Here is a 13,299-nt window from a genome sequence, read left to right as displayed (position 1 = left end):
TGAAGGCGGCACTAAACCACTAGGCCACCGGGGCTGCCCTGAAGAGGAACTTTTAATGCACGGTATTTCAGGGTTCCTTAGCTCTGCTGACTTGTTGGGCCAGATGACTATCCTGAGGGATTGTCCTGTACATTATACAACGTCCACCCACTAAATGCTGGTGACACCACCCTCAATGGTGACACCTAAAAATGCCTCCAGACATTGCCAATGGCTCCTGGGGGGCCACTTTGCCCCTGGTTGAAACCCCTACTTTTCCCAGAGCACAGCTGTTCCGAGGGCTTCGGTGGGTAAGTGAAGCTCTTCCTGTTTTAAACATGTGGATACTGAGGCCTCATTGGATACAGGAGCTGGGTTTTGGAGATCGGGATCTCAGACCATGAGGTCTGAAGTCTGTCTCCTGGGCTCTTGTTTCAATAACTCCTGCAACAGAAAATCACCTTCTCCATTCTCCTCTTGGCCTGTTCTGGGGCCGTGACTTCCTGCCTCGTTTCCATGTTTCCCACGTGGGCTGCATGTTCACGATATAGTTATTGTGGTTTTTTTCACCTTCGTGCGGTAAATCACAAAGCCTCTCACCAGCCAAGCTGGCCTCTGCTGACCTTGGTCCTCCGAGGCATGGGGACCTCCCTGAGGCCCTCCTTGCATGGCCCATGCTGCTGGGGTCCACGCCCAACTGTCTTGGGCCTCTGACTTCCCACAATCCCTGGCTTCCAGCCCCTGACCCGGCCTGTGTCTCTTAGTCTGTTCATTGAGCTTGAAGATTGATCATCAAAGATCTTTTGGGTCATTCATCCAGCAAGTCTTACTGTGGCCAGGAGTCTTCAAAGACTACAGATACAGTAATAAATAAGACAAATCAAATGGACTCAGCCCTTGCCCCCGCACAGTTGTTAAGGGGGGGGGGGGGGGCGCGTGGAGCAAAGGAAATGCAAACAAAACACAAGCAAATAGAGGAAAAAGTCACACACAGTCTCTAGTTAAGGTAAGTTCTAGGAAGAAGAAAAATCAAGGCTGTGACAACAGGGAAGTTCTTACCACTTCATCAAGCTACAGCTTCTCTGAGGAGTTGACTTTTGAGCTGAAGCCTAAAAGCCCGGTTGATCAAGGGGAGGTCATGGAGCCGGCCTGGGGGCAGCGTCTTCCAAGCCCTTGGGGCAGCAGGGACACAGAGGTTCAAGGACCCTGAGTAAGCTGGTGCGGGTATCAGAGCACAGGGACTGAGCATGCCGGATGGCTGTGGCTGGAGCAAGGCCGGAGGTGCAGGGGGAAGTCAGCCTGTGATGCTCGGCCAGCGGGGTAATGCATGTGGTGCGTATGTGGAGTGGCAGCAGGGGCTGGCTGTTCTGGGGAGCTGCAGCTGGTGCTGGAAGCAGGACACTGGGGTCCCGAGTGCAGATGGGAGGGACCCAGGTGGCTCTGACAAGAGTGGCCCTGACTTTTCTGAAGTCGGGCAGCACACTGCAGACCCTGCACCAGTTCCCAATGACTCTTTCTCCCTCCCCTACCATGGTAGTGTGGGCTCCCTGAGTTCAGTGAATAACACTTACACACCCAGCAAAGCTGGGGGGTCTTGCAGGCCCTGGGGAGGCCTCAGCTTGTTCTGGGAACTAGTGTAAGGGTGGGCTCCCGTAGCTAGGCCAGGATCCCGGGGGTGAGGGGGAGGTGGCCCCAGGGCAGGGGCTCCACAGATGCTCACGGGAAGGGGAATGTCCGTGGGCCCCACATGTGGAGGGGGTCCACGGGGGTGTTAAGACAGGTGCTTAAGGAGCGTGGGGCTCAACTGACAGCTGCATGAGTGGGGAACAGACAGCCCCTTTCTGGTCCTTGCTGTGCTCAACCACCAGCTCTTGATGGTTGGGCCAGGAGACTGCTGGGACCCCCGGAGCCCCACTGCGACCCTGGATGGCAATGCTCGTCTGTCCTGGTTTAGCGTCAGCCTGTGAGGGGATGCTTCCGACCAGCACCCAGCCCTGCAGGTCCTTCTCCTGGCTCCGGAGGCCTGCATGGCCTCGATCTCTCTCCTGAGGACCTGAGGAGGCCGTGGCTCCGTGACAGGGCATGTGACTCTCATCAGATAACCAGTCTGGCCAGGCACTGTGCCAGCTCCTGCTGACAGGGGATTGTGAACACTTAGAAGTTTGGTGCTGCAGTCTGGGCACCGAAAGGGAGGGATTGTTTTCCTTGGCGGGGGGGGGGGGCGGGGGGGTGGCTGGGAAGGGCAGGGAGGAGGTGTTTGCCATCTTAAGTAACAGCATTCTGTTCACTTCCGGCCCCTTCTTCCTCAGCATCTGGGCTTACATTTTGGCAGGAGCTCATTTCTTCATGGACTTTCTCACCCATAGGGACCACACTGTGCTACCCAGGCTATTTGCCCAGTGGAGATGGGCTGGGAGGATGACCCAGGTGGAGGGACAGTCGGGGGGACATCTGGCCTCGGGATGGGGGTGCCTGTGACCCGGAGGCCACTAGCGGGGACACAAAGGTGGGCATATGGAGTCACAGACCCAGGAGAACCCATTGTCTCCTGGACCCACACAGGCACTGTCTTAGCACTTCCCTTCCCCTCATGCAGGAAAGGGTTTGCCTGCCCCATCCATGGTATGAGTCTGCACAGCTCATCCTGGAGGCTGGAGCCCGGGTGCTCCCTTCTCCTTGGCCCCTCTAGAACCCCTTGTCCTGTAACTGTTCTGTTCATCAGGAAGGACGGGCGCGGGGCTGCTTATTGCTGATGTTCTGCTCTGAGGAAGCTTGGTGGGCCCTCCCTGGATGCCCCAGTGTTTCTCCTACCCGGTGCTCCATCTGGGACCGAGAATCATCGTCATCTTGTGGACTGTGACTCTGGCACATTCCTTAGGTGCTGGGTCGTCTGTGCATGGCTCTCAGCGGCCCTGACAGGCTGACTCTGGTAATGTCAGAGTCCCTCCCACCACTGCCACCCAGCCAGCCAGTTCCCATCTTGGGCGCAGCCATCGGTTCCCTTTGGCCTTGAGCCTTTTCAGAGGCTTCTGTGTTACGTGAACAGAAATGGTCTTCCTTTCCCTACACAAAACCGTTGTTCAGACAGTAGATCTTAGAAACGAGGGCAGGCTGGGTGGTTCAGCAGTTCAGCACTGCCTTCAGTCCAGGGTCTGATCCTGGAGACCTGGGATCGAGTCCCACGTCAGGCTCCCTGCATGGAGCCTGCTTCTCCCTCTGCCTGTGTCTCTGTACCTCTCTCTCTGTTTCTCATGAATAAATAAATAAAATCTTTTAAAAAAAATGATTTCACATCAGCCTTTCGGACTACCTCACTCTGTTTAATGGCTACATGGTATTCCATTCACTGGCCTTAAATCCTTCCCTTAAGCAGCCCTCTAGTGATGTTTCTGGAACATGCCATAGTGGTGAAACGCCCTTGTTACAGGTATCTGTATGCGCATGCGGGCAGTTCTGTGGCGTAAACACCTCAAAATAGAAATACTAAGTTTCTATATTCTTAATTTTGGTTGGTGCCCAGTTTCTTCCCATAAAGTTGTACCAACCTAGAGTTGGCCTGTGCTCCACCACTTTGGGAGATGCTCTTCTCATTGGCATAATTTGGCCTGGAATTCTGGAGTATCGGGGGAGGGGGTATGCCCCTAGCAGTCCCCTCATCCCATTGTGTTTGCTGCTGGCGCTCGGGGCCATGGCGGGGGCAGCATCTGAGCCAGGCTCACATAGCCTGTCTGAACCTTGACCTGATGCCGTCTCGTGTGTCTGGTGCTCATGTGTTCACACCTGGCCATTCTCTTCTGAAATCCCTGCGCTATCAGGGCCTGACCACCCCAGCCTGAGATTTTGGGTTTAAATTACAGGTCTGAAGAGCAACCAGGCTATGGGACAGAGCGCATCATTTTCCTATCACTGGCTCTGCCAAATCATGCCAAAGGTCAGCAGTATTTTGGTCCTCAAATGGCAAAGTCCAGCACACATGCCTCTAGTGCCAGCTCCCTGTCAGTTCAGCCCCTAGGCCACACATGCTGATAGACCAGTGGCTGCAAGACTCAGAGCTGACCCTGCAACTCCTCAGCTCAGGACCCTGTTGCTTTAGAATTCTATCCAGACTCCCTGGCTGCTGTGTCTCTAGCTCTCTATCCTGTTTTCTGCCTTATATAACCTCTTTGAGACCTCTGTCTGCCCAGGCATGCTGGGCTCCCTCACCTCATGTCTTTCCTCGTGCCGTCCTCTCTGCCTGGAATGCCTTTTCTCCTCGTGGCTCATGCCAATGACCCTTCGTGGTCATCAGAAACCCTCCAGAAACTCTCTCTCTCCCCCTTCCCTCGCCCTCCCCCACGGCTAGATTAGCCCCCGAGGCACACCCCTGCATATTCCCATATGGCAATGTCATCATTCCCTACATCTCTGCACTTAGGAGCCCCCAGTGACGGTGGGCAGATTGTGGTCGCTCTGTAGTGGCAGAGGCACCTCCACCCTGGTGCACATGTGCACCTGCATGCATGCGCGACACATGCATGCGTGCACACACATTTTTCGGGGGCTCCCCCTGCCTGACCCCATGCTCTCTGGGAGGCCTCAGGCTGAGTGCTCAGACACTGGCAATCTCTCCAGAATACAGATGAGGGTCAATTAAGACCAAGGTGTCTGAAGTGTGGAAGCCCAGCACTCCCCAATGAGTCATATTGGAGGGTTAGAGATGTAGCGGGTGAGGAGCTGCCCTCTACAGACTCTGGGCTGAGAGTCGTCTTAGCCCCTACTCACAGGCAGTCCGGGTGTGTGTGGTATTGCTTGAGCCAAAGAACTGATGTCAGTGGCAGAGCCACTGGCCATCTGTCATTCATGGGCCTGTTCCACTCAGTCTCTTCCCTCTATTGTGGGTACATGTGGCACTGTCCTAACAAGACTGGGTTCTGTGTAGTCGTTGCACTTTGCATATGCTCGAGGGGAATAGGCCCTGGACTCCAGGGCCCTAAGAGGTTTTTTGGTTCATTTATCACTTCACAGAACCCAAGAATCCTAGGACTTAAAAGTCAGAAAGGATGTTATAAAAATGTTATTCTAACCTACTTGTTTTTGTAGGTGGGAAAACTGAAATACTAATGATTTAAGTGCCTTTCAGAAGTACACATAAAGTTAATGGCTGTGTTAGGACTTGAACCCAAATTTCTTGACTTCTTTACCCTAACTTTCACAGTGTCTCAGGGTCCTCATGCTAGGATTGGGATTGGCCAGGTGCTGCTGGGCGGAAAGAAATGGTCAGCCAGCCAGTGTTTGGAAAGCAAAAACCTTGGACTGTTATGTAGGTTGTGCACTGCACAGGTCAGTGGCAGACTCTGTGAATGGTACCCTGTGTGGCTGGACTTGGCGGTCCTGCCCCTGGTATGTACTAGATGCTGCCACAATCCTTTCTTGGCCTCTAGAAGCCCACCTCCAAGGTTTAGCTGAATGCATCGCTAGTCCCAGCCCTATGCCCAACCTGGCTACCTCTTTAGACACCTGGCCTGTGATTCTAGAATAGTCAAGGGTGCTTTGGTTTAGCTAGGGCCGTGGTTGGCTGCCTAGCACATTCTGTTGCATCAAGACACCTAGGTCTGGCTTGGATTCCCCAGGACTATCTGTTGTATGTGGTTTTCTGTAAGGTGTAATGAACAAGCAGGTATTCTGGGTGGTGCCAGGAAGGCTTTGCCTGGGGGACATTTGGCTCTAGCTTCATTTGATTTCATGTCCGTGAATACTGTTGATTCCAAGGCTTCAGTAGTCTTCCCAGAGGATTCGTTAGCTGTCCTCCCCAGAAATCTCTGCTCAGTATGGCTCATGACCTCATCCTCATGTGGAGCCGATCTCCCAGGAATGGGTTTCACTTTCTCTGGAAGCATACTGTGCATTTGAAAGTCTGATTGCCCATGACACCGTTTTATCTATTAGACCTCCCTCTGCGGGTCCCACTCCCTCACTTGGTAGGTGCCCACTGCAGGCATCCTGTGCGTCCAGCATGTGCTGGCCCTGAGAACCCTGCCCTGGGCTTTCCCTTGGAAAGGGATATATGGATCTTCATATATGGATCTTCATCACAGAGGCCATTGTGGTCTCTAGCATCTGGTCATGCCATTTATTACTCTCCTAAGAGGTAGCTGTCTTGTGGTTGTTGTTAGTTTGTCTTGATCCAGAGCTAGCAACAGAAGCAGAGACTCTAGCCCAATGTGGCTGTTCCTTGGGACCTCTGGGAGCCAAGTGAACCTGGGCAGACTCCGGGGTGGTAGAAGAGCAGATAGAGGTCATCTCTGCCACGTCACTGTGACCTCAGGCTAGTTTCGACTTCTCTTTCCTTTCTGAAAAGATGGGCTCGACTGAGGGACCTTAGGTTTTGCAAGGTCTGACCATCTGTGACTCTGCTTCCGGGAAAGAAAATTGCAAACTCTTTTGCCATTTTTTTCTTGGGTGCTTTATTTTTTTTATTTTTTCTTGGGTGCTTTAAATACCTGTACTGGCACCAAATGTCATGTCCTTCTCATTAGCAGAACATGAGAAAGACCTATTTTTTTTTTATTTAACATAAATTTTGAAAGAATGCACATGAGAAATTCTGGCTGTAGCTAAGATTGAGGTGTCTTTCCTTTAACTAGGGCTTCCATGCCACCTTTTGCTGAGTAGAGAACTAGTCAGATAGCCTGGATCAGATGCCATCTTGGCTACTTCATTACTGGGAGAGCCTGGGCAAGGTACTGAGGTGCTCGCAGCCTTAGTTTCTCTATCTGTCAAATGGGGCTGCTAATAGGACATACTGTGTAGGGCTGTTGTGAGGAATGAGTGTGTCAGTTCTTGAAAGTGTGTAGAACACTGTCCAGTACTTGGTGAACATTCAGGAAAAGTTGGCTGCTATCAAAATCATTATTATTGTAATTATTAATAATAACTCATTCTGGTGTCTTGCCAGGACCTCCATCACAGTGTTAAGACTTTAGGAACTGGAAACTTCCTGTCTTTCATCCACCACTTGGTGTGGAAGGAGCTAGTTCAAAGGCCAGCTTTGTGGCCATCAGCTGGAAGATCTGGCCTTGAGCTGTGCTCTCAGGAAGAGTCGAAGGAGTGAGATTCTGCTGAGTAAGCCCAAGGTTACCTCTTTTTCCATTAAAGCCCCAGTGAGTAATTTTTAACAGCCACAGGGAAGCCATGCCAGTCTTCCTCCACATTTGTTTGGTGACAGAGCGCTAACGGAAACACACAAACTCTGACTCACGGGGTCTTGGGAATCAGCCTGAGGAGTTCATTCTAGGCATGATGTGTGGGATTTGCCTTGAGTGCCTGTGCTTATCTAACTTCTAGAACCAAGTGATGATCAGGATTCTGAATCCCATTGGGTTAGTACAAAAGGCTGTTGTGATCCCCAAGTGACCGCTGCCATGGTCAGTGGTGATAGCTGCCATGGCCCTGGGGAGGTGTGGTAGATTGTGCCTCCTTTTCCATCCTTGGCCTACTCCACAGAGGAGGCTGGAGGCCCAGAGAGGATAAATGCAAGGCAGACCACGCTGCAGAGCAGGGACTGGGACCAGTCCTTGCTATTTGTTTAGTCCAGTGCTTTTCTTCACTTTTCTTTTTTTTCCCCAGTAAGTTGAAGTGTAATACATATGTAGAAAACTGTACCTCTAAGTGAGCAGTTTCATGAATTTTACAAACCAGATATACTGTGTAAACCGCCAGATCAAACAGTAGCGCAGAGCTGCTCCCTAGAGCCACACATGGGCTCCCACTCCTTCCCTGCCTTTATCCAACCTGCCTTGCCCCTTCATTTTCTTTCCATGCTCAGTGAGGACCCGCCGGGCTCTCATGTGACAGTTTCCTGGGGGTGGGGAACAGAGACTCTGGAAGGAAAGAGGCTAGTTACCAAACTAGAATGCTAACTTTCTCCAACAAGTTGAACGCTCTCAAATCCCTGTTCTGTGAATGGCTTCCCGCCTGGTCCTCCCCGACACCACTCTTGGCCAGGAGGGTTTCTCTGAAACTTACTTTAATCCTCTAATTCTCCTCCTAGAAAGCTTCTCTGCCGCTCCCTCCAGCCTTCAGGTTAATATGCACAGGAAGGGTTGGCAGGGGAACCTGGCACTTCGCTTCCCCAGCCCTGCATGTGACTCCTTTTCAGCATTCACTATGCTGCTTCCTGTCCCACCTTGCTGAGATCGAAAGTCCCAGAACATGGGCGGGACTCACTCTCACCGCAGTGCTTGCATGTTTGCTCTCTAAGTGCTTAGATATGATACTTAGGAATGGTTCAGAGAACCAGCCTCCCAGAAACCCAGGAGATACTATGAGGTCCACGGACGGTCTGGGCAGCTCCCGGTCTCTTCATTCCCAACTTCCCTTCGCTGGCCCCAGGCTTTGGTCCTCTCCTATTCTAGACCTGCCTGAGTTGTGTACAGGTTATTTAGCACTTAGATTAGAAATGAGTCCTTAGACTTCCTGGGAATTTAAAAGCACTTCAGCCACATAACTTGTATTTAGGTAGGTGACAAGGTACACTGCAGGGCCTTGGGTTCGACGTTGTAATGGGTGGTTTTGAATCCTGGCAGAGCCCCAGCTGGTTGTGACCTTGAGCCGGTCACTTTACCTTTCAGAGACTCAGTGTTTTCATCTATGAAATGGGAATAAAAATAGAGTTGTTTACTCTGTAAACAACAGAGATGTCTTTGAGGGTCAAATCTAGCATTTTGTGTGATTGCAGCTTTTGGAAACCAAGGAAATGGTTTATTTGTATTCCATGGTAGATTGCTGTGATCACTACCTAAAACATCCATGCCTGAGCAGCTGAGTTATGTGATCTTTTGCATTCTTACCCAAGAATATATAGCATATAATCCAAAAGAAATGAAAACTTGCTAGTCCACACAAAACCTGTATACAAATTTTCATAATAGCATTATTCATAGAAGCCCCAAGGTGAAAACAAACCAGATGCATGTCACCTGATCAACAGATTAAACAAATCCGGTAGATCTACACAGTGGAATATGATTCAGCCACATGCTACAGCATGGGTGAGCCTTGAAAACATTATGCTAAGTGAAAGAAGCCAGTCACAGGAGACTGCACTGGATTTCATTTATATGAAATTTCCAGAATAGGCAAGTCTATAGAAACAAATAGTGATGTCCAGGAGCTGGAGGGAATGGGTGAATTGAAGCTGATAGCTAAAAGGTATGGGATTTTTTTTTTTGGCGGAGGGGGAGGTGGTGGTGAAAATGTCCTTAAATTAATTGTGCTGACGGTTGCACAACTCTGTCAATATATGAAAATCACTGAATTGTAAGCTTTAAGTGGGTAAATTGAATGGTATATGAAATCTATCTCAATAAACGTAGTTTTTGTTTTTCAGGGTTTTTTTCTCTCTCTCTTTTTTTTTTTTTTAGAACATCTTGTGAGGTAGGAACTATGGCAGTCTCCATTTGACAGATGGGAGCCTGAGGCTTATGGAGACCCAGAGTCCTAAGGGGGAAAGGCAGGGTTCTACCTCAGGTCTCGCCGTTTCCAGCTCCCATGTATCTTCACAGGATTGGCATGTGCCTTCTAGAGGAGGAAGAGGCCTGGAGAGGAGAAGGGGCTTCCCTCCTGTGTTCTGTGTGGTGCTGCTGCTTCTATCCCTGCTCCGTGCCCCTACAGGGGAGATTTCTGGAACAGAACATCTCACTGCGCCTGATTTCCCAATCCTGCTATGGAGATTAGAGGTTAGGCTGTGCCTGGCCCAGCTCTCAGGCACACAGTCCAGCAGGTGGCCTTTTAGTGGCTGGGTCACGAGTGCCATGGGGTGGGGCTATTGCCAGGTCTCAGGCGGGTGGTAGTGTCCTTGATTCACAAAAGCGCTTAATGTCGATGATGTTCAGCTTATTTTTTCTTTTCTACTTTTGGTCTCATATCTAAGAAACTGTTGTCTGATTCAAGGCCATGAAGAGATGTATACCAGTGCTTTCTTCTAAGAGTTCTGTAATTTCAGCTGTCACCTCATTGATTTTTATATTAAAGGACATGGTGCTTGAAAACCACATTTTCCCAGCTGTGTGCATGTAGCCAGCCAGTCCTGGGTAAGTGGTGACTGCTATTATTTAAAAATTATGATGATTTTTATTTATTATCATCTTTTCCATAATTAATCTCTCACTGTGTTTCCCATCTGGCTAGCTGCCTCTTGCTCCTTCTGGAAAGATAATGTTGGTGTCTGAATCTGTATCTGGCACAAGGGGTGTGTGGGATTGAAGAAAGGGAGGACCTGCCTGGTTACTTTACCCCCTCCCTCTGCTTTGTCCCCAATTTTTTGTTACAGAAAATTTAAATACTTGAGAGAATGCTACAGCACACACTCCCACATGCCACCACCCAGCTTCACAAGTTAGCAACTTATGGCCACTCTTGTTTTCTCTCTGCCTCACCTACTTCTCTCACCATTCCCTGTGCCTGGTTACTTTGAAGCAGATTCCACCTGTATTCCACTCATATTTAATCTATAAATGATTTCAGCATGCATCTCTAAATGTGAATCACCACTTTCTAAAAAGGGGCCTGCAGTGTTTTGGGGGAGTGGGCCAGAATGTCTATTACCTCTGAGAATTGAGGTGGCAGGAACTATGCACAGGCACTTCTTTCGCTCCCCTGTAAGGAGCTGGCTGTCTGGCTGCAGCTGGCATTGTGGGCTCTGCCAGGATCTGTCCACAGAGGGTGCACCTTGGAGCCTGGGCCACAGGGCATGGGATTTTGTGGTGCTCTGGGCAACAGCAGGAGGGTTGACCCCAGCCAGAATAGCCCTGTTGCTCACCTAAGGTGCAGGGCTGGCATGCCACTGCCTGCTGCACGGGGCATGGCAGGGTAAGTTCAGAGACCTTGGGTCAGGTTTGGTGCCAAGAGTCCACGTGTTGTCCAATTCTGAGAAGTCTCTTTGTTTTTCTATCTACCAGCTCCTTTCGTGTCCAGGTCTTGTTGCCCACAGCAGCTCCCTGAGATAGGTTTGATCCAAAATGCAGGGGCACGTAGGTTGCTTATTGCTCACGTAAGCATCTGACTCTTGGTTTCGGCTCAGGTCTTGAACTCTCAGGGTCAGGGGATTGAGCCCCACATCAGGCTCCACACTCAGTGGTGAGTCTGCTCTCCCTCACCTCCGCCCTCCCCCCACTTATGTTCATGCATTTACTCTCTCTCTGAAATAGATGAGTCTTTGGGGGTAAAATGGACATTTTGCACACCAGGAAAACAATCTCAGAGAGATAAACTATACTTTCTTTTTCATAGACATGGAGTGGCAGAGGCGGATTTGAACTTGGGACTTCTGCCTGCATTTTCTGTTAGAGAAGAGCAAACCCTTGCATCTCTCATTTCCTGTCCATAAATGGAACTGCAGAAGAAATGGTATTTGTGGTGTTCATCCTGGTCATCTCATTTGGCTCACATTCTTGGTGGGGAAAGATGGACTTCCCCTAGCCTAGCAGAGAGGGCCCAGCATCCCTCTTGGCATCATCATCCTTTGGGCCTAGGGGCAGGGGGCACCTGGCTGGCCTCTGCCTCTCTGTCCCCTCAACAAACAGTCTGCTTTCTCTAGCCCTCCTCCTGGCCCTCTGACTAGGGCTCTCTATCTCTGCTCCCCCCCTTTTCCGTCTGCTTCAAGCTGGGCTCCCCCCTAATTAACATCCAGGCTCCCTTTGTAGGTGTTATGGGCAGACGTTCTAAAGGAACATGTGTTTACCATTTGCCATGGAGACCGTTTGGGCCTTTCTTCTTCTGAGTGGTGATAAAATGGTACAGGGCGCTCACTCTTCCAGCAATTGGTTTGGTAATTCTAAGAGTCTTGTGAAAAATGCATGAGGTCTGTGGTACAATAGATAAGCTGAAAGGCTTTGAAGGAGATCCACTTGTGGATAGCGGGGTGATTGGAAAAACACTTTCTTTGCCCTCTCTGTCCTGTCCCAAAAGAGATCATGTTTAGGAATAATTCTTCTGTTAATACTGATGCTTTCATCCCGGGTCAAAAGCTTGTTGGCGCCTGCTGGTCAGATATTTTCCCCTTTGGTTTCTTCTAACTTCTTTCCCTCATGAGTTTGGCTTAAATCCATGTCTTAATGATTCTGAATTCTCTCTTTAAAGGTCACTGCCCTAACACATAAAAGTGGAACCAGATCCAGCAACTACTCGGATACTCTTCTTGAGACTGGGGTGGGGTGTGGATTTTCTAGGGGGAGGAAGGATCCTGTCTGAGGAAGGATCCTGTCTGGACTTTATGGGACTCAGTTGCTGGGGGAGAACTGGGCCAGCCCATTGAAGCCAGCATCTTTGATACTGCCTCCTCTTTTTAGGCAAGCAGCAAGCATGTGTGTGTGCCATTAACTGTAATGCCTCTAGCAGGTGGCTCTCCATCCAGTTCTAAAACAGCTCCCATGTGTGGCCCCAAAGTCTGCCTCCATACACGCTAGTCCTCTGTTTTTCCAATTTAGGCTTTTAAGTCACAGACGAGGGAACTGAGACCCAGAGAAGCCAGGTGGCCTGCCCAGGGTGACCCTGGGAGGTGGTAACAGTGAGAGCCTGGGTTTGAGTCCTGGGCCCTTACTCTTCTCTCTGCACCAGGCTGCTTCCTAGTGTGTTGGGGTAGGGGAGGAGGAGAGGGTGTGTGGGGACAGTTCAGTGCCTTCAGGTCATAACCCACAATATGAATTTGTTGGCCAGGATTACAGATCCTGGGCGAAGTAGGGCAAAGCCCATGTGTCTTTAATACTCTGCACAATGTCCTAAGCACTGTGGGTGATGTGCAGTTTGTTATGTGAATGATCTTCTAACATGAAGACAGTGACATTTTGTACGTATGCGGGAATCTTGGTGTCCCGTGAATGATACACTCTTATGACAGTGTAGACCTGGTTCAAAGAAATGATGCTGACAGGGATAGTTGCTTATGGGGAGCCAGCCTTGGAGAGATGCAGGCACTTAGGCACTTATGTGAGGCTGGGGCTGTAGGAGAGCAGAACTGGACAGGAACTGTGGCCTGAATGCAGCTTGTAATAATCTTTTCTTGAGGATACTTCTCAGCTTTTCATAGCCTCTGTGGGTGGCCACTGTGGGCTCATGTGCATCGGCTGCCAGGCTTGTTCTGTATAAATAGGGAAGAGGGCCAGTCACTGAGCTGACTTGTTGACCTATCTTGGGAGGAGGAGGAAGGTGACTTCTCTTTTGTGTTTATGTCTATAGGATGGGTGTGCAGGGAGAGGGGCGGAGAGCGTGTGGGCCCCAGAGAGTTCATAGGTGTGGGGATGGGAAGAAGGGCTCCCCACTGGCATGTTCTGGCCACCCCCTTAG

The 13,299-nt window shown here is 50.2% G+C and overlaps 1 protein-coding gene and 1 long non-coding RNA gene across 7 annotated transcripts in view; both read left to right on the top strand.

The window, feature by feature from the left end:
- Positions 1-13,299, top strand: part of ITPK1 (inositol-tetrakisphosphate 1-kinase) — a 180,785-nt gene that overhangs the window by 100,260 nt on the left and 67,226 nt on the right. The window lies entirely within an intron of this gene.
- On the top strand, positions 8,013-11,876 carry LOC125755647 (uncharacterized). The gene is made up of 2 exons (XR_007412642.1): positions 8,013-10,049; positions 11,248-11,876. It is a non-coding gene; the product is annotated as an uncharacterized LOC125755647 (long non-coding RNA).

The sequence above is a fragment of the Canis lupus genome, chromosome 8 (assembly GCF_003254725.2).
Source record: "Canis lupus dingo isolate Sandy chromosome 8, ASM325472v2, whole genome shotgun sequence".
NCBI lineage: Eukaryota > Metazoa > Chordata > Mammalia > Carnivora > Canidae > Canis > Canis lupus.
Note: the sequence above shows the minus strand (reverse complement) of the source record. Positions and strands in the feature narration are given on the sequence as shown.